Source organism: Sturnus vulgaris, chromosome 9 (assembly GCF_052056855.1).
Source record: "Sturnus vulgaris isolate bStuVul1 chromosome 9, bStuVul1.hap1, whole genome shotgun sequence".
In the NCBI taxonomy this organism is placed as follows: domain Eukaryota; kingdom Metazoa; phylum Chordata; class Aves; order Passeriformes; family Sturnidae; genus Sturnus; species Sturnus vulgaris.
This window is the reverse complement of record NC_142251.1, coordinates 16226938-16245714: the sequence shown is the minus strand read 5'-3', so window position 1 is coordinate 16245714 and position 18777 is coordinate 16226938.

Genomic DNA, 18777 nt, shown 5'->3' with positions numbered 1-18777 from the left:
GCATAATAGCAGTTGCAGGAAACAGAAGCTGAAGAACAGTTTTTGGGGGTTTTTTTTTAAGGCAAACGTATTCCCTTGCTTTCATTTTCTTTAGTTGCTGCCAAACAACATACTCATCTGCAGCCATCAAAGAAATTATGCACAGAGCAGTAGCTCACCCAACCCCCTGTGGCTTCAGCCGACACTTTAGAAACTGGGATTCAAAATGCAGTGCTAGACCATGGGTATCCCAGTTCTGCCATACAGCACTCCTTCCTCAGACAAGTTAAAAATGCAGCTTTGTATGAACTGACAACCAACAACACTGAAAAGGGCCGAAGTTTGCATGACACACTGCAGTCACCACAGGTACAAAATTTATAGGAACAAAAAAATTTAAAAAAAAGCCACTGTGATTTTCACAACTTCAGCCCAAGGCTACAGGAAAACAGTACTAGAAATAGAAATTTAACCTGATTTTTTGTAACACAGTCAATTGTTAAATAAATGGTATAATAGACACCTACTGCAACAAAAACAAAAATTGCACCAGTTGCTTTTATGTTATCATACTTAAGTGTGCTCTCACAAAAACTTTCCCCAGAAAAATCAATAAAGCAGATTGTGCCCAGCAGTCCCCCATTACAGAATTAAATCCATATGCCAACACAAAACAATGAAGAAAACAAAACTAACAAGGTATCCATTTGGCTTTGTTTGACTTTGCCTGCCAGAGAATAAAATGCAAGGCTGGGTGTAATTTAATGCAAACCTTGGCCTATCCTGGTCGTGCATATGACTGACCCTCAGTGCAAGACCATCAATTTTCTATTAAAGATCAGAGAGTTGACATATCAAAGTCAACATCTAGCTGAATAACTGCAGTAACTTGATAATAATTCTTTTGTGGATTTCAGAGTGGCTTTTCGGTAAAGTATCAGAAAGGTAGCAGTTTTCAATCCTGACCCAACAAGATCTGAATATGAAATAAAGGATTTGAGCTTGATCTCCCCATGATGTGAGGATGAATGTTCTGGTAAATGTTAACTTAGTGCTCTGAATAGCTCAGTAATAGATGGGTTTAGGCAGTAATAGGTTTAAAATGTCAACTTATTGAATAATAATTTCATGTTGTACAAATACTACGTGTAAGAAGGGATTTGTTTTGCAAATTTTGAAATAAATGAATGGATTTGTGGTGTCCTTCACTGTTCTGTTCAGAATGTTATACAAGAACAAAAATTAGTTTTGCTTCAATAATATCCCTCGTTGTTTCCCTGCATTATTGTGAGTGTGTGTCATAACTCACAAGTGTTGTTTATTCCTGTTTTTTACCTTTAAGTAGCTTGATGAGTGTTTTGGCCCCCTGACAACAAACACAATTATGCTTTGCAAAAATAAATAGTAAGATAGGAAAAACAAAAAACCTTGACAAATCTTCCTTAAAATTCTGCTATCCAAACTAAGGACAGTATTAAAACATCTTTACATCACTCGTATCCAAACAATTCCTACTGACTCTTACTGAAGGAAATTCTGAAGCAATGACAGCCCAATGCTGTCTGACTGCTGACACATGGATGAAAGCATTCAAGCTGCTCCCTTTTTCATATCATGCTATTTCAGCCATTGCCTCCCATCTAGGCACTGATGTTAAGCAACCTGTAAAGTATTGCTAACATACTTGGTAAGATGATGCCAAGCAATTGACCATATGGCATTTTGGAACAGAATAGCATTCTTGGGGCCTTTTTATTTTTTAAATATGTTTTTCTTTACTTATTCTCAGCTTGCTTCCATCTATGCACACTTTCACACTTACGTAAGTGATTTTCTTTTAGCTTACATAATTTTGAATCCAGTATACTTAAATTGATACCAAATTACCAGTGGTTAAGTCCTAGCAGTTGTATTTTTCTGACTGACCCTGAAACGCATTACTTGATGCTTGCCTTATTAATCAAGAACCAAAGATACAAACTGTGCCAAAACTCTCCAAAACTCACTCTTTATGAATCAGGAGGACATAAGATAAAAAGGAAGGTTAGTTAAGCTTAGTTATTCCTTCTACTTTCTCTTGATGAGTGCCAATGGAAAGAACCCATGCAGCTCAAAGCCCAGTCTTCCAGACCGGCTGGAAGACTGGAAGTTGCACCTGCTGTACTCAATTATTCCATGGCCTATTTTGTACAAATAGCTTCGTGCATTCAAATTTATTAGGCACAAGACTTTACATCACTAGGCAAATAGCCCTGTCCTAATTTCAGAGTGAACCAGACTTCAGACACTCATGTGATCAGAACACACCTCAGTTAAGCATGATGCTGTTCTTTGTTTCTTGATACCAAATTGTTGAGTAGTGTGGCCACAGGGATAAATGATTTATGTTTCAGCCCAGAATAAGCTGTAGTTTTGGGCAGCAATTCTATCTAAACTGTCCTAAGCGGAAAGGACCAACAGCATACATTCCTGAGAAGACATGTCCCAACCACTCATTTGTGAAAGTGGCTGCTTAAAAGGTAGACCCTGCTGGGAAACATAAAACTTGGGAGCATCCAGCTAATCCTATGAAACTGACTGTGATACTATAAAACAAAAAGTGACAATTCCTGTACAAGATCAGATATAATGAAGAGAGGGGAGGTTAAACTGTGAAAACCAATTCCTCAGTCTCATACAAATATCTTGAAGAACAATATAGGGATTACAGGAAATCATAAGCCAAGTAAACTGCTTTTTGGATAAGTATTTTCCGCTTACAAGGGTGCCCCAAGGCAGAAGTTGCTCTTTAAACAGAATTTTATTTTAAGGGCAAATTTACAATTATAATTAGCTGCAACAAGCAGACAAACCCAGAGGGAAGGCTGTGTTCAGGTCCTAAGTACAGATCCTCATGGTCTGGCAGCATGATCAAGAGCCCCTGCCTTGTTGCCTGCCCCCAAGAACGCCCTGCAGCCTGTGGGCCACGCTGACACAGGGACTCCTGCCCTCCTGGAAGGAAAAGAGACTGGGGCTAGGGATACTGGCTGGAAACAAACACATAAATAAATTAAGCGTTCCAAAGCTGATCACAGAGGGGACCTAAGCTCTCAAGGAAACCAGCAGCACAGAGTTACTTGAAAAGTTACCAGGCTGAACCCCCAATTCATGCTTCAGCTTTGTCTGAAGTCCCTTTAGGTCGAAGCATATGTACAGCACTGGGGAAAAAGAGGCAGCAGACAGTGGAACACAACCAAAATCCCAAACAGCAAAATAGAATAAAACAGCCCTGAGAGACTCAAAGAAGGGTTGATTCTGAGAAGACAATGCAATTTTAGTTCAAGGTATGACAAGCTCTACCTTTAATTATGATCTTGCAAAAAACATCAAATGGAAAGCACATGGCAAAGTTCCACCCGGACATTACACACCACTAAGACAACATGTTATGTGTAGGTTAGAAGACATCATACATTAATCCAGTCATCATAGCAGCACAAACCTCCAACAGCAAATGGCAAACTGGAATGCTAGTGGTGCTGAGAACTTTGCTTATCCCTTGCTGCCCATTGACTTTACTAACTGCTGTGAGCACAAATGAGCTTACATTTCATCCAAAATGATTGCATATGAAGTCAAACTTCATATACTTATTCTCAAAATCTATACGTCCCTAATTTGATCCAAAACCTGTGATGGTTACAATTTTCTTTGGAGTTTTCAGTTTTTCTCTATTTCTTTGGAAATACAGAAGCATTAATAAAATCTGTCCTAATAGCATCACCCATGAAACCTTCCCTCCTGACTCCCTGCCTGCTGTAAAAGAGCAATTTGGCCAGAGAACAAAAACTGGCTTCCAGGAGCTGTCACCATTCTTCATGTAAAAACAGAACTTGTAGGGGCACACAGCTTCCCTCAGGTCACTGGCTTGCAGGTACTGCCATTCCTGCCCACATGTTCAGATGAACACTTCTTCCCCCACTTCACAAAACAACCCCCAAAGGTTCAGATCTTCCACAGAAAAGACAGCTTAGCTGGTATTACTGGAAAAAAATAAAGTAAAAGTTTCCCTTTCTTTCCTTAACCATATGAAAGTCAAGGTTCTAGACAGATAACATCACTGAATCAGGCTAGTGGAAATACTATGCCACAAGAAGCTAAATAGCTGCACTTGGAGCAGCTGGTGGGTGAACCTTAGGGCAGGAGTGGTAAACAAACATGACTGATACTATCTATAGTGGTCACATTAACCTCTGAAAAAACCCTAACAGGCTTTGAATTTGGAAAGAACTCATGCTCTAGCCAGTGCTTTCTGAGAGTTCCAAGCAAAGGGCTATAGTTAACTCAAGCACAAAGACTTAATGACCTGAAGCTTTCTCTTCAGGACTAGAGTAGGCATGAAGGAGGTAGCTGGGTGCTAACAGTACCTGAGTGCTTTGCAGGAATATGCTCCCTGAGGTCAAAGACTGCTCTTGGAACAAACACTAAAGCTTGCACTATCTACAGAAAGGGTGATCTTGAGGCATGATGCAGTTTCAGTACCCAAAAATCAATACTACTCCAATAATTTTCAGACAAACCTAAGAGAATCTATCCCCTCAATGACAGAAGCATTTAGATAGTAGGATCTGCTTGGAATAGGACCTTTCATATGGCAGTTCAGCTAGTGTACAAAAAACCAGATCCTAGAAGGAAGAAGAAAATCAAATTCACATCATCATGTTAGCTCCTCTACAGTTTTGTGTTTTCCCTAGGGTTCTGAGTTTATTTTCATGTCAAAATGTGATTTTTTTTTTCCTGTTAGCAAACACTTAATTTTCTAAAGACTAAAAAGGATACCCATCATGTTAGAAAATATTCAAAACAAGGCCTTTTTAAAATGCAGAGAAAAAGCAGCTCTGTGACAGAACATTTTTGGAGAATGCAGAATTTGGACCATGCCACTTTTGCTGGCCATGTGCTATAACCTCCACAAACAGATCTGGTTTGTAACAGGGCAGCCTGCCACTTGAAAGTCAGCTAGTATCCAGAGGCCTCCCTGTATTGCTCATATTACACATGCAAGTCCCATCCTTTGGCAGAACCTAACCTTTATTTTTTTCCACTCTTGAAAATAAAGCTTATGTCAAGAGGTCAGGGCCTGCAGAGTCATCTTCCTCTTCTCTGCCTACCATATGCAAAGCCTAGGGGAGCACTGGGAAGAGCCAAGGATTTGCCCTTACAATGAGAAGCACCCTAACAGCTCAAGGCTTGCCCCAAGGAAGCACACGTGTTGTTGCAAGTGCAAATTTGGCTACATCTGCTTCATCTCTAGCTCAGTGAAGCTACAAGGCTGTAGCATTTAGCCTATTTCTTTAAACAATCCATAGATATTGAACAACATCCTTGATGGGATATGAAAAGCAGGTACCAAGTAATGCAGAATTTATAGAGGATGCCACACAGCTACCAAAAGAGCATTCAAGATACAGAGGAGCATAAATTGAAGTGCTGAAATCAAGCCATATTTTTAGTTGCAAACTTGTTAAACCCACATTCATATGCCTCCACCAAAATATTTCATTCTCTTTGATTAACATATCTTTCTTAAATGAGGTTCAGTCCTACACAAATGTAAAATGGATGTGTGTTTTTTAAAGCACTGAAACTGATTTGCATTTCAGCACATCGATGTATCTATAGAACACTGTAATAAAAAGGCTCAGTTCTTTCAGATTATTTGGTCTGTGTATTTGTTTTTCTGGTGCATATAAAATTATCTTTAAAAATGTAGGCAAACCAGGGATCCATAGGTAATCTAAGAAGCAGAACATTCATGCTTGTTCATATCTGTATTTTCAGCTAGTACATATCCATGATTTATTTGCAAACAAATTAATTAATGTTTCAGCAGCTGTTTGCAGCTAGTCTGTGATCTAGTTTAAACAGAGATGACACTTTTTTTTATTCCACAGGGGCAATTTCAAGTACTCGTAGATTATATTCTTACTATCAGTCCCAATGATAAAAGAGTAGTGAATCCTGAAACAGCATAGCTGACTTTATAAGATCACTGTGCTTCCACATATCCAGTTATTCCCTAATGCCATCTTTCCTGTGTTATCTTTTAATTAAGGCTGCATAATGCCAGTTTATAAACAAATCTCTAAGTAAGATCAAAAACTGACATATTTTAAATGTTTTTCATTCTCTAGTTTGTGGTCTCCTGGGGGTGTTATTCTAAAATGTACATCCCTGTATGAAATTACTTTTTTATCACATTGTGTACAATGAAAAGAAATGTTTGAATATTGTTCTGTAACCTGACAACAAACAAACAAATGAAAGAACAAATGCTGGGTAGCGTAAAAGATAAGCACAGTATACAGTAGGTAGATAACTGCAGAAAACATTACTATACTTTGTGATTTTATTTCTCTTGATTAAAAAAAAGAAAACTACAAGACAAAATCCCCAAAGCCTCGCTAGGCTAAATTTCCTTCTTCTTCTTTGAACAGACTACACAGATTTTGTTGACTAATTGAGATCAATCCCAGTTGTAAATCGCCTTGCTATCCTACAGCTTTAATTAAGCTACCAGAGGGAGTTGTTTATCAATTAACACTTGTTACAAATTATTAGTAATTATATGGACTTTGCGTATATACATCAGCCAGTAAAGACTAAGCCATACTTCCCTGTGATGTAAATTAAGTCAGATATAGTGTATAATATTTTTCTTACAAAAAAAACCAATCAGCACAAAAACATATGGAAATTAGACTGGCATAGGAAGACCTAAAGTAATCCACATATTACTCTTAACTAAATGCAACAAATTTTAACATCTCTTGTGCATAAATGTAGGCAATTACACTAAGTAAATTAAGTTAGTCAAACTTTTTTAAAAATGGTTCTTTAATGCATCGCATGCATTCCCATTTTGAGTAACAAACATCTTAAATAAGGAACATTAGGTAAAAGTTGATAATGTATTCAAACATTAAAGCTACCTATTGCTCTGTGCACTACATTCTGTGATAATTTTAATTGGCTTAATTGAGATGCACAAGTCTGATTAATGTTTAATTCCTTTATATTAAAAAAGAGAGAGTCAAGTAGTTAGACATTTCTTCAATTATGTTAGATCTTTCTCGACTTCAAAGGAATGTTACAGTAGACAGCCAGATACTGGATGAACTGATTAAAGAATAAAGACTGCTCATTATAATCTAAGAGTACAAAATTGGTTTGTGTAGCCTTTGAAAGTTGAAATTAAGAGCTGTTGAGTTAAAACTCAAGCTACAGTAATTAACCCAATTTATAGCCAACTTCACTTACCTGGTTGACCAAGATTAGTCATTTGAAATGATCCAGTAGATTCATTGGTTCATTTATTATTCATTCCATGACCAACAAGATATAATTTCACCCTAATGAAACTTCCATTTATGAGACAACGATTTAGTGCCTCTACTTAATTTGTTTTTAATTACTTAAGATAGAGCCTTCCTCATTCACATTAATGAGTAACAACCTCTTCAAAACCTGCTGAGGACACTTTGGTTGGGTGCTCTTTTTTTCCATTTTCTGGCTATGTAAGAAATAAAAGATTACTAAAATTTTTTTAATACAAGTATTGCATTATAAAAGTAAGTTCATTACAGTAAATTTGATATCAGTACTACAGGTGCACTTTGCTAATACAGTTTACTGTCTAGCAGAAAGGGATAGTCTGTTCCTGCAGGAGGGATGTGGATAATGCAAAACTACTGGGTACGAAAGGTGTAACTGAGCTTCTACTGTAATATTAGAAAAGGGAGCATCGAAATTTCTTTGAAACTAGCCTATCTTGGCAGGAGTTTTAGAGTTCTCTACTGGCAATAAACACTGAATCAATCGATTTTTTAAAAAAATCTTTGTTTTGACCAAAACACAACTTGAAAAGCAACAGCACTACACTTGACTGAAGACAGATTCACATAGGTCTCTAGTCAGTCACCACCTGCAACCCTTCATTAGGAGAAAGAGAAGAAAATATTTAAACAAATTTTATAATAATAAATGGGCTTATGGATAGAACTACATTGCTAAATTATTCACAGAAAGCAGAACATGAGCACAGAAAGGAGTGAATAAAGCAGGCAGGTAGCCTGTTTTGCCAAATGAAATTAGCTGTGTTACAGAGTGTATTTGATTATCATGGTAATGATTTGATCAAGACTGTTCTACAGCTGGGCTTACATGAGAGCTCAACGCCCAGCAATGGGCACTGAACTGCATGAAAACACTCACCCTTGAAGGTCTCACTCAACCAACTTAAAGGTCTGCAAAAACAGAAGTGATTGCAGAGGAAAAGAAGTTTTCCAAATGGAAGCAATACAGTGGCCAAGGGCATGCCAGAAGGCAATGCTGAAAACCTCTAAATACAGTATTTTTTGACAATACCTAGTAACTGTAACTGAACATGAAAAGACAACAAGATCTGGTAACTTCTCACTGGTGAAAACTCTCGAGAGTTCTAGTGACACTAGCTGTGGCAAAGGTAATTTTCATACTCTTAGAAGATATGCCTAGCAGTTCATTGTGTCTTACCAGTACTTAGATATTAGAGTGTTACCTATAGAGAAACGTTGCCTTGTAATCTATTCACCACAGGCAAGAGGGGTTTTCCTATTCCCCTTTTCCACACAAACTGAAGTTATTGCTCAGAGACTGAAGTGGTCTCTTTCTGCAATACCTTACGGTCCCTTTCCCTGGACTATCAGATTTACAGTTGATTAAGGAAAAATAAAAATAAAAAAATCACAACATCAAACCTGTAACCATCTATCCCACCATTACAAATACTTAAATAATTTTTTTTCTGAAGCTGATCAATCCATCTCTAAAAAAGAAGGCTCTCTTTACTTCTGAAGGAAAAGGAACCAGTACTGAGGCAGACTGACAGCCCCAAATCTCAACTATTGCAACACAAGTGCTACAGGACATGATTACTTAAACAAGATGATTTCTTCAACAGAGCTAGAAGGAAATTTTTTGACAGATAAATTATTTCAGATAAGTTTTCTCCAACCTCTGGAAAAAATCAGATGGAAAATTCCTAAAACCTTGTCTCGTCTGCATCAATATATGGCAGCACAGAACAAGGAAGGCAGAACACTGAGGAGCTAGCTGGTTTTGCTGGAACAATGCCCACCATACAGCAGCACACTGCTTCAATTCTTACCTGCACAGTCCCACAGCCACCCATCCAAGTTTCTGCTGCCTCTCACAGCAATAGCAGATACCACCGACAATACAATCCCACCGTGCAGTGTCATCATAGCATCCACTCTTTCTGCTATCAGAGAAAGTGTGACCATTTTCTCCATATTGAGAGGTTTTCTCACAAGTTAGGATAAGCTGGGATTTCCCATCCTCTTCAATAACACTGCTATTTCAGCCCCTCACCAGGGAGGCTGTCCCCAAGCTCCCTGTATCCACTGATAGATACTTCATAGATATCAAAGTAGTGGTCAGGTGGTAACCTGGAACCAAAAGACTTGCCATAGATAGTTATGTTTTAACCCTGCACTGTGTAGTTCTGCAAATGGAAGCCAGGAAGGCTCTGAAAACCTTTTTCCATAATGCTCTTCTTATATATGCAATAAAAGGTTCTTATATACATTTTAATGACATGTTCCTATGGTATTAACATTATCTTATTAAATTATACAACAATAATGGGATTTATATTTTCCCATAACACTTTTTTTTCTTTGGATGAAAGACCACCGCTCATCCCAGTGGCAGCTACATTTTATTGAGGGATAATACCAAATACAGTAATTTTTAAAGCAATGGGTATCCCTTAGAAAGTAAGATACAATTTGATAAGTTAATCAGCATCTGCCCTTATTTTGTCACTACCTGATCTGCCAAACTACATGTTGCAAAAACAAAAGGAGCAAACTTTTCCGCCTATCCTGTGTGTTCAGTGGATAATGGGAAGCTCTTACAGCCTTAGGAATGCTCACCTGAATACACGGCAGAGAAAAAGCAGCCTAGGTTATGAGTTCTGCTCTCCTCCACCTGCGGCAGGGAGCTCTAGCAGATTTCACATCTAATTGTGAAGTTTCTTGATCTGCTCAAAAATGTTCCTAAACTACAGAGTACCTTTGAATTTTCATTGTTGGCTGAATATGACAAAGCTCTTGGTATCATATCTTACTCTCACTCATCTTGAGCAGATCTTGTTAGTGCAGATTAGAACTTGTTAAAGATTAATTCTTAAAGCATCCTCAAGCTTTCTTTTCCAACAAAGGAAACATCAATTATAGGCTCACACATAAACTTTGCCCCTATCTTGAATACTTGCTGCCCTTTATAAATCTTAGATTTCTTCCCCTTGTGTGTGTTCAAAGGAGAGATTTTATTGCCTCCAGGGGTTGTTAAACTGATTGCAATACCACGTATTTAGAGCAGTTCAGTGGGAATTAAGCTGGTTCAATGCTGTCAGACCTAGAATATAGCTGTCAAATAGCATTACAAGTAAAACACCCTTGATAAGAAATAATGACCAAATGTCAATCTGTTTTTTACCAGCAGCACTACAGACGTAGCCTTGCCAATGAAAAATGCAATATTTTGCACATTATAGTAGCTATGCTTTTGTGATGTTACATAGTAATGGGTGTTTCAGTCTTTCAGTCTAGCTTATTTTTGTATGATAGGATTTGATCACAAAAACGTGTCTTGGACCTGCCTTGGATTCAAAGTAGCAATGCCTTAAGTGTGGTTTTACCCTCCTTGCAATTTTCTGCTATAAAAAACCCACAAAAAAAACAACAACAAAAAAATCACAAAACCAACACATGCATTAAAAATTCATTAATCATACTTCCTAAATGTTAGCCATGCAGAAATTAAAACAGCCAATTTGCTTAGAGCTGCTTTATGCTCTTACAGCATAAAGGTTCATGTAACTTCACACTACAACACATTAGCTAATCTTATTTTTCTGATTTATGGATTGCTGTTTTTTAATGACTCTATTGTGTACAAAATTACTTGCAATTTATTTTTCAGATAGAAGTATTTGTCACCTATATAAAGAATTAATATGCAATAAATGTTTTAATACTTAAATACACACTATTCCTAATCCAATACTTAAACAGTTCTTACTTAAAGACCGTGTTTGCAAATATGTATTCATTTTTGATAATACATTTTTGACGTATATGAAATTTTTACCATAAATAAATAACAAGACGTTAAAAACTAAAATAAAACCATTACCAAGATATATCTGGAGACTCATTTATCCTGGACACTCATTTATACTTAGATGTGATGGGGTTCAAAGCAATATGTCTGAAAATTTGGTTTAGATAGAGCAGGAAGTATTTTAAAATATCTGCAATAATTTGGCATCACAGTTTCAGCCAGAATAAGCAATTTAAGATTTTGTCTGGGAGAGATTCAAGAGGAATTATATACAAAGGAAGGGCAAGGAAAATCTTATATGATGTCCTTCAAAAACACATTTTAAAACTAAGGGCAGTATGAGCTCCCCAGGAACTGATGAACGAACAGAGAGGGAAAACAGAACATGATGCAAACTCTCAAGCACAGTAAGACTAAGAATGTGAATGACAAATTGTGCACTCCACGGCATTCAAAGAGGGCACCTGTTGGCAGCAGTGATCCCAACACATAAGATAAAATTAATGCAAAATATTTAAAACAATTATTCACCTTTGATAGACACCTCCCAAAAATAATAAAATATATTTGAGTGCCATTAATATTGTTTTATAATTTAAATGTGCAAAATACTTGCCACCTCTGAAATACGCAATTAAAATACAAATAGGATCTTTGTGTTTACACCTTTCAAACTCAGACTTTATTTTTCCATTTTGCAAACTTCTTCCCTACCTTATTGAATCCACTATGCCCAAAGAAGTCACATTAACTGCTAACTTGCACATGGCTGAATGTATAGGTTTCAAGTAGGCATACAGAGAGCAAAGAGGACAAGACTGAGGAGCTACCCTTAACCTGACAGCTTCAGTCAGGCTGCACAAAATCTGAGCACTTCATACCTGGTGAGCCACTCTAAGTCCTTCCACAGCTGTGCAACTCCCTGTTCCCTCTTCAGAGAATCCACATGACATGGAAGTTAACTCTGAAAATGAGCCACAACATTTGAATAGAGGTTTGGGGTTTTGTTTGGGTTTCTTTTTTCACAGATGTATTTCAGACTAGGAAGTCTGAAAATAAAATAAAGCATGTTGTCAGCTTCTGACCCTGATCTTCCTTATCAATCCAGGGCTCTGAGCTCAAATTCAGTGCATGCTCATTTCACAGTAACAGGCAGGAACTAGTACCAGGCAGTGGTACTAGATAAACAGTACAGCATCATAATCACTCTAAAAGTTAATATGTATGTTCCAATGCATTTAATAAGTAAATTTTACTTTCTGCATTAATGATCAGCATTCATTATTAAAGGCTGAAGTAATGCATGGGGTATTCCCTTTTGGGTGAATTCATGAGAATTAACTTCCACTTCCACTTGTAGTTTTACTTTAATGCTTTTTCTGTTCCTCTTGTGTAATGTTTACAGCTCACACACTGATGCTGGAGGAGTAACTGATTTCAAACTCAGTGCCATCATTTCGTAACTACACTTAAGGACTCACAGGGGAATTGAGTGTCACCACTGAGTAATATGAATAATTTCACATCGTGAGATAAATGAGGCAAAGATAGGGCATTTATCCAAAAATCAATCCAGAGCAGCATGCAAGATTCTCTTTCATTTTTTCTTTCTTAAGTGAAGTGGGAAATATCTGTGGATGATGTCATTTGGTTTCCAGTTATAAAATTCAGCATGCAGTCTGTAATTATAGATTTTGGCACTCAGATTTCTCACTATGATTGCAAAAAGCCAGCCCTTAATTGGTCTTGCAAATTATTTTTTTCCCTTTATTGTAGCTATTTCACAACCCATTAAGACCTACTGCAGCAAGGCTTTTTAACATTTATTTGTATTTTATTAAATATTTTCAATTGCAATTTTTAAACTTATTTTGAATCAGAAGAGTACTAACCAATGCATCAAACTGATATAATCATCATTTAGCTTGATAAAAAACAGCTTGAACTTTACTTAAAAAAATAGAACTTTGCTGCCCTCTACCTGTCAATTCCCAGATTGTGTGAAAAGACAGAAAAAACAGAAGTGGGTCCAAAGTCCCAGACTTCACAGAAATCTAAAGAGATGCCAGAATTCAGCTACATTTACACAATCTGTCTTGACCAAGTAGAAAATCTTAGACACAATTATTGTCCCCATTGATTGAGTTTAAATGGGGAAGTAGAACCATAGCATATTTTGGGTTTGAAAGGACGTTGAAGATGACAAAATCACAATCACCATGTGGGTAAGTTTGGAAGGAACAATGGCATCATTTGATCCAACCTCCCTGCTCAAGAAGACTCTTCCTGGAGCAGGCTGCACAGGATTGTGTCCAGATGATTCTTTGCTATCTCCAGTGAGGGAGATTAAATCATACAGTTCCAACCCCCTGCCATGGGCAGGGACACCTTCCAATAATATAGGCTGCTCAAAGACATGTCCAGGCTTCCCTGGACAACCTGTTCCAGTGCCTCACCACCCACACAGTAAAGAATTGATTTCTAATCAAGTCTAAACCTACCCTCTTTCAGTTTAAAGCCATTTCCTCTTGTTCTATCACTATTTGTCCTGTGAAAAGTTCCTCTCCAGCTCTCTTGGATCCCCTTCAGGTACTGGAAGGGGCTCTAAGCTCTCCCCACAGCCTTCTCTTCTCCAGCTGAACAACTCCAATTCTCTCAGCCTGTTTTTACAGAAGTGCTCCAGCCTTCTGATCATCTTTGATACCCTCAACTGGACTCATTCCAACAGGTCCATGTCCTTATGTTGGGGCCCCAGAGCTGGACACAGAACTCTGTCTATTGTCTCAGGAGAGCAGAGGGGCAGAGTCACCTCCATCCACCTGCTGGACTTTGCACTTGGCCTTGTTGAACTTCACAAGGTTCACACAGGCCCAGCTCTGCAGCCTGTCAGAGTCCCTCTGGGTGCCATCCCTTCCCTCCAGCCTGTCAGCCACACCACACAGCTCAATGTCATTGTCACCAGTGAGGGTGCTCTTGATCCTGCTATCCATGTCACTGACAAAGCTGAGAAACAGAGCCAGTCCCAATGCTGACCCCTGAAGATCACCACCAGTCACTGCTGACTGGATTCCACTTGGACATCGAGATGTTGACCACAACTCTTCGAGTGTGGCCACTCAGCCAATTCCCTATCCACCAGGTAGCCCATCCATCAAATCCATGCCTGCCCACTTTAGAGACAAGGATGTCATATGGGCCAGTATCAAATGCTTTGCACAAGTTCAGGCAGATGACACCAGTTGTTCTTCCTTCATCCACCAACACTCTCTATGCAGAAGGCCCAAAATTTGTCAGGTATGATTTTCCCTTAGCAGAGCCAGGTGGGCTTTTACCAATCACCGAATTTTCCACATGCCTTTGCACAAGTTTTAGAAAGATCTGCTGCATGATCCTGCCAGGAACTGAGATGAGACTGACTGGTATGGCATACTGTAAATGCTATATGGATTCTCTAAAACTATTTGAAAAATACAATAAAAACCCACCAACCAAACAGTTTGTGATTAAACATGACCAGTGCCATTGGATCGCTAAATGTTTTTAATTATAATCAGCTGTAAGACACTGTTCCAAAATTATTCATTTAGTCATCCATTACTGAGGCTACCAGAATGGTTTCCCACAGACGAAAAACACTCCATTTCAGTGAATGAAGGACAACAGCAATGTTTCTACCTCTGCTTTCTCTCACAGTCTCTTTCTTTTTACAAGCTATGTTCCTCAAAAAATTCTGAGTTTGTTTTGCTGTTATAAAAGGCAAGACCTGGACAAGAAAGCAGGAATCAACTTGCTCTGCAAATTTTCTTTCTGTTGCACTAAAATATGCTAAACATCTATGACTGAAATCACTGAAACAGGAAGAAACCTCTCCTCATTACTATCCTTTTTCCATGAGAAATTCAAGTTTCATTAGTGCTAAATACTTGTGATCACAGAATCAATACAATGATTACTACACTCAGACAGCGTTAATTTAGATGGAGACAGTTTTACCCCTCCTTTTTAAACCTGCAGCTTGTTCACTGCTTTCTCTTAATACCCCCTTAATTAAAACATCAAAAGAAAAAACTCCTCTTTGAATGCCATTTTCTCTCCATCCTCCTCTCTCACTGAAGAGTAATAAGAGCATCCAGTGACTATTTCCAATGTCCCCAGTTGGTTCTACGAAGTCAGGAGACTGAGACAATGTCCTTAATATCATGAGGGCTGAAACCAAATAGGAATAATCCAACTACTGCTGATATGAAATTAAAAACTAAGGAGATACCTTCCACCCCATCAGCTCACCTTTTGTTAACTGAAGCCACCAACCAAAAGTAGGCATACACGGAATATAATAAATGTCCACTGTATTTTAATGAAGTCCTAAACTAAGACAAATGACTCATGCTACTTGTATTGCACACTACAGCACACCAGGTCAAACATCTGAAGTCATTAACCTTAAAATGTAATGAAGCATTTGCACCTACTAAGTATAAACACACAGGCTACATCCTCTTTGTTAATTCTACTCTTTGAAATCCAGTGTGAAGTAAAACAAGGTGAGGACACCTTTAGACGTGGTCTTGATTTACTCCAGAAAAAAAAGCCTTTCTTCACACAGAATGAGACCCCAGTAATGATTATTCCAAGATGTTTTACTCCAGTCAATATAAGCGACCCTTCAGATCTGATTCTTACTAAAATCCAAAAATCGGGATGGTGAGTAGAAGTTACTTTTTGTTAGGGTTAATGGCAAAACTTCTGAGACAGCTCCTGCTCTGTAAAGCTTGTAAAGATGTCAGAAGAGCACACACTATCCAGTGAGTGAGAGGGGCAAAAAGGCCTTTTCTCAGTCATGGTCTGGGTTCCACTCCCTGACAAAGCTAACAAATCAACACTGATCATCTCAGGATTACACCAGGCTCTGCTGTCTACCACCACAGCGGATAAAAAGCCTCCAAGTTCACTTGGGATCTCATTTTATTAACCACACTGCTGCACAGAAACTACACCAGTGGGCTCCATTATAAAGTCTAAAGACAGATAGCCAGACGGACTCAGCAATTCAGACTTTGTTGGGGTTTCTTTTTAATCCTGAGCTTGTTTTAAAGAACAACAACTCCTTTTTTTGTTAACTTCCCAGAAAAGGGAAAAAAAATAAAAAAAAAAACAAACCAAGTCTTTCAAGAGGACCTGAAAACCTGATGAGCTTCAAATGCAAGAAATAACAAGCTTTTGAATGGAAACCATGGAGAGCCACTTTGGAAATTCAAGGACTGAAACACTGAGCCAGCACATGAAAAAGGAATTAAATTTTGCTCATGAAGAAGGAATTAAATGAAAGCACCTTTTTCAAGGAAAAAAAAAACAACACAGAAGTCCTGGGGTTATTAAGTCATGGTAGCAACAAAATATGTGATTCTGTGGCAGACTCTCTCATTTGAAATCTCGAAATATTTTCTGTTGCTTTATTAACTTTAACAATTTCCTTTTCCAAACAAGAAGATTAATCATTACTAAATTAATTCCCACAAAACATCAGAAGTCTTTGGAAGAGCTAAACACAAGCAGAGAATCCTTGTTTGACTCTTATTCAGTTACTTCTAAAGCAATGCTTCACTCTGATACTACCCCTCATTGAAGAGCATCTTTGGTGGTTTGTCTGGGGGTTTTTTGTTTGGTCTTGTTTAGTTAACTACCAGTGCTCTCAAATAGCAGTCAAACAAATAGGAAACTAGAAGGGTCACAACAAAAATTCTTCAAAGCAATCCTTTCCCAACCCATAACATTATTTTTCTTACGTTAGGAAAAAAGAATTCCCCAATAACTTGGGGGGGGAATATTACGGCCAAACTCCATTTGGAAAGAAAATAAAATTTTCAGGAACGAAACAATTAAAAATCTCTTACTGGAAGTGAGCAGTGGTCTGAAAGCAAATGAAAGGATACATGAAACATTGAATTCTTGTTCTGCATTTTTGTGTCTTATTTTAGTTACTTAAAATCTTAGGCACTTCAGTTTTGAAATACGAAAGGTATACTGAAGTTAGATCTATCTGAGCTTAGGTGTTCAGTGCTACAATTGCATCTGGATTTAAATATAGTTTCTACTATAAATGTATAGTAAACAAAAATATCAGAAAAGGGACAGCTCCTTTTTTATGTTCTTTCAAAGATTAATACTTGCCTGTCTGTCCATACTTACACTTCCAGTAATATTGATCATTGATTCCTGTTGGCAAAAATAGTGATAGAACAACTGTGGGATAAGGAACAAGAAATCAGTCTGTATAAAATATCCTTACCATTTCGATGACAAATTAGAGATCATGAGTGGAAAAGGAAATGTGATAAAGGAAGAAGGAATCAAGAGAAGCAGAAGAGAAAATAAGTCTTGATTTACAAGAACATTAACCTAAGAAAAAAAACTTGACACAGCCAGTATATAGCAAGAACAGTAAGCTCAACATGGTACCCTGGCTCATTATGGCACCCTCCACAGGCTTGAGACATGAAAGATTCTGAATGGAGCAAAAGACACTTAGAAGAGAGGAAAAGAGTAAATGTAGATTATATCCTAACATATGTGGGATTTAGCCACCTCTGATTTTGACATGTTCTCTCAGCTTACTTCCAAGGAAATTAAATAAGTATTTATGATATGGATGAAAAGAAGTAAAGACTACAGCATCTGGAAAAACAACAATCAAAATTCACATTGAGACATACAACTTATATATGGCAGGAAGTTGGGGGCTTTTTGTTTGAAATAATGCCTTTTTGTAAGAATAAAACTTTTACTAAAAAATCCCACTGCATTTAGAATGTCCCGTGCTGTTATCTTTTATACTTTAAACGTTTTGAAATACTTGTACTTTCTCGAAAGCCACTCAATCATAAAGAAAAATGTATCCAACTTCTTTAACAATGTTTGAAAAAATCTGTGAGCATTTCTGGTAAGAAACAAAACGATAATGTTATTGTTTGAAAAACCTGTGAAATGGAAGCAAGCTAGTTCTCTTCAATGAAGATCTTTCCTTATTTTGGCCATAATATTTAATCATTAAAAAAATAAACAAAAAATCATATTGTCATGAATCTCCAGATAAAACAAACCTCCTGAAAGCAGTAAGAATAAAACAAACACAAATTAATGTTGATGTGAAGTTCATTTTAGCTAACCAAAACTATGTTAATTACATCATATATTACACAAATAGTGCAACCAACAACGTCCATCTCCTCATTAAGCACAGTGCTTAGCTCTTATGCAAAAGTAATTAGGAAACCACTGTGCTCTGGCAATGAACTTGGAGTGTTCTGAACAGTGTTTTATGTAAACGTTCTTACATTCACGAGGACTTTGTCCCAACTAAATTTTGCTGCAATCAACTAAGACTAAAGAGATAGTGATTACATTACATGTACTTTCAGAGCTTGAGATATCCTTTGTTTAGATGATCTGAAAACAAACACCACCCTAATTCAAAAAGATTACCGCAGTTTAATCATCTTTAACTCAGTCCAAACCCAAGTTTATTAGGGATGAATTTACATGCTTTGATATTTAACCTGGAAAACTAAATCCTTTGTTTGAAATAACGCTTTAAATAGGATTTTTTTCCCCTCATTCTTCCTGAATTCT